Genomic DNA, 3,943 nt, shown 5'->3' with positions numbered 1-3,943 from the left:
GCGTCATTGAGTATTCGTGGCGGTAGAGAAATATTAAGTTTAATGTCTTAACTTTGTACGAAAATTTGGCACGCAATCAGATAAGAGTCATGGTGTAGCATTTATGAGACACCAAGATTTTTATGTGGAAAACTCCTGAAAAAATGGGAAAAAACGACGGAGCCTAACCTAGTTTGAATGAATCCACTAGTACTGCAGTTGATTACAAATGAGGTCATTCCTTGGAGAAAGGCCTTAACTTGATGTACATCTTATAGAGTATATTACATGATGAGAATACAAAGAATCACTGTTAATGTGTTTGTTTAATCTAAGGGACTGTGGTTGGTGAGAGACGTAAGTCGTAAGGATTATAATTGGCGGGCGATGGAGGTCTGAAGGATTGTAGTCGGTGGGTGACGTAAGTCAGAATGACCGTAGTCGGCAGGCGACAAATGTCGGAAAGTCTATAATCGATGGACAACGTAAGTCAGAAGGATTATTGTCTGACAACGAAGGTCAAAAGGATGGTGTCATGTATAAATCCAACAATGGGCAGAAATCCAACATCGGATAGATGTCCGACGAAAGTCCAACAACAGGCAGAAGTCCAACGTCAGGTGGAAACTTGGCGATGAGCGAAGATTCGACGTTGGGTAGAAGTCCGACGTCAATTGGCGGACGAGGAGAACTCCGGCGTTAGATGGTATTTGGGCAGAACTCTGGTGTCACTTGGAGTTCGAGTGAAACTCCAACATCGCTTGAAGGTCGGGCGGAATTCCGGCTTCACTTAAAGGTCGGGCGGAATTCCGACGTCACTTGGAGTTCGGGTAAAACTCCGGCGTCGCTTGGAGGTCGGGCGGAATTTCGGCGTCACTTGGAGTTCGGGTGAAACTCCGGCGTCACTTGGAGGTCGGGCAGAATTCCAGCTTCACTTCGAGGTCGGGCTGATTTTTGGCATCACTTGGAGGTCGGACGAAAGTCTGGCATCCCTTGGAAGTCGGGCAGAATTATGGTGTCCCGTGGAACTCGGGCCGAATTCCATTGTCCTGTGGAAGTCAGCCTAAATTCCGGCGGTGGTCGAGGAGGAGTTCTTCCCTCCTATCATTATTCTCTTCTCTTCTCCTTCTTCTCTTCTTCTTCTTATTTTGGTCTTGGGACCCCTCTCAAGAGAAATGAGGAGCTATTTATAGTTTTTTTATAATGGCATGACCCATAAATAGGAGGAGGATCAAGGGCAAAGGTGGAATGGTTCGGATGGACAACAGATATTGAATCCCTCGATTATGGACTGTTCATCAGACATTTGAAGGTCTTAATGATATTGGAATTTGACGATCTTGGCCTCGTTGGATTTGTCTCGTCGAGCCGCTCAATTCGACTATAATCATGTCATATTTGGAAACTATTTAGTAACCCAAATTGTGGTTTGAACTTTCCAATAGTATTTCGGCTCCTTGATTTGGACCCACTTGAGCTTGGATTGAGTCAAATTTGGTGTCGTAGGGTTTGTATTTCTGAGACGATCAGTTTAACTGTAAGTTTACTGAAATCGGAGTTCAAATGATCCCAGATTTAATTTTTGAAGTTTTCAACTTGATTTTCCTCGAGATTCGTGTCCGATCAAGATAATGTTTTGATGACATATTTGTTGCCCCCCCTATTTTCGAATGACGAAGCTCCAAAAATCTAAAAATATATGTGTCGATATTTTACTTTGGCCGAATATCAAAAAATTGCATTCCAAAAAATATAAATTTGCTCAAACTTAATCATAGAGGTATCGTTGAGCTTCGAAAATGTCAAAATTGAGTCTAGAACGTCAAAAAAATGTATTTGGGGACCCCAAAAACGTCTGATTTTGATCGTCCGGTCCGAAAATCGTGCCCGGACAAGCATTGGCGGCCGAATCGGTCGGTCGCCTCCCATCGACGGCAGCACGCACGCCGCGCGAAAAGGCGTGACCCGCGCGATTAGCTGCGCGGTTAAGGGGCCAGCAGTTAATGCAAATAATACTTTATTTATTTATTTATTTTTAGGCCCACGTTAATTTTTTTAATCCAAAAAATTCTGAAAAAAAATCCTAAAAAATTTCAAAAAAAATCCAGAAAAAAAGGAAAATTTTCATAAAATTTCATAATGTTCTTTTCTTCCCAAAAAAGGCTATAAATACCCCCAGGGCCAGGAGATAATTTGCACCTTCTTTTTTTCTCCCTCTTACTTTCTTACAGCCGAGACATTCCATTGTTTTATGTATGTGACTTTTTCTACCTAACTCAGCGCCCCTCCTCTTGTACATAAGTTAAAAATCTCTCCTCTTTTTTCTTTTTTCTCCCCCATTTTTTTCCTTGCTCTAGAGGCCTTCCATTATTTTTTGTAGGTGACTTTCCCTACTTAAATTAAGTGCTCCTCTTCAGTATATAAGGAAAAATTTTATCCTTCCACTGTCTTCTTCTGTGGCTATCTTCTTACAGTCGAGGCATTTCGTTGTTTTTTGTAGGTGACTTTCCCTACTTAAATTGGCGCGCCTCCTTTTGTACAGAAGTTAGACTTTTTGTAGCTGTTTCTTTTGTTTCTCCTCCCTCTTTTTAACTTTCTTACGATTGAGGCATTCCTATATTTGTTGTAGGCGGCATCCCCTATTAAAATCCAGGGCCCTCTCCGTGTGTAGAAGTTAGAATCTTTACAGCCGTTCATTTTCTTCTCCTCTAGTCTTCTTCTTACATTGGAGGCATTCCACTGTCGTAGATTGGCAGCCTTCCCCTATCAAGCTATAATGCACATCTCTTATATAGAACGAGTCGCGATGAGAGGCTATCTTCTTAATAGACAACTCTTGATAGAAGAAGATCAATTGTTGCTTGTATGCGAGGGTGATTTGAGAAGATTTGCTAGTAATAGTATTTGGGAGGAGAACTAGAAGTGATGAATAGACGAGGAGAATTTTGATGTTGTTTGATCCAAAGTTCATCGATGATGAATGATCGAGTGGAAGTTTGTTGGCACTCAATGACCGAGTGGAGAGCTAAAGGATAGAGTTGGATGGTGTGATACTATCAATAGTTTTAGCAAGAGGCCGATGATGGCTGATATGAAGTAAAGGCCCAACGGCGAACATCGGGCGAAGGGATGATGATGACAGTGGTCCAGTTGCATTCTGCTAAGGCGATATGTATCCATATTGACATGTGCAAACATCCCTTTCTTTGAAGAAGAAGTTGTAGGAGATGCTTCAATGTGCATTAAAAAAGAGTTCAATAGAATCTGTCAAATATATTTGACCTTTTTGAAGTTGTTTGTTATTTGATGACTTGTATATATAATAAGGATGTACTTTTATTTCAACTTCTAGTGAGAATAAATATACACTTGAATTTTGATGTTGGATTTATGTAACTCCATTATATATGAAGTTAAAAATTTATCCCTCAGAAGAAATTGAATTGTGATTGCATCTTTGAGGCATGCTTTTGATATATTGCCCCCTATATTTTTGGAGGCAATGTTAAACTGCTAAAGTCTTTATATAAGTGATGATTTTATCAACTACTTGCTTTCATGAAATCTTTATAAAGAGAGTGTTGTTCATTTAGAGCACTGCTTGATGAAGCTGATTTATATGGAAGAGGTTGAGAGAATTCACCAAGGATATAAGACATATTCGAGGTTGAATGTTATAGCACTTCTTGATGACATTAACATGTGTGGAAGAGACAAAGAGATTCCACCAAGGATATAAAACATATCTGAGGTTGTATGTCAGAGCCCTGCTCAATGATATTAACCTATGTGGAAGAGGTTGAGAGAATCCACCAAGGATATAAAACCTTAAATAACCTATTTAAGGTTTTATGTCAGAGCCCTGCTTGATGATGTTAACCTGTGTGGAAGAGGTCGAGAGAATCCACCAAGGATGTAAGACCTATCTGATATTGTATGTTAGAGCCCTGCTCAATGACGTTAA

The sequence above is a fragment of the Dendrobium catenatum genome, unplaced genomic scaffold (assembly GCF_001605985.2).
Source record: "Dendrobium catenatum unplaced genomic scaffold, ASM160598v2 fragScaff_scaffold_113, whole genome shotgun sequence".
NCBI classification, from domain to species: Eukaryota; Viridiplantae; Streptophyta; class Magnoliopsida; order Asparagales; family Orchidaceae; genus Dendrobium; species Dendrobium catenatum.
The sequence above is the reverse complement of the archived record's forward strand: the minus strand, read 5'-3'. Positions refer to the sequence as shown.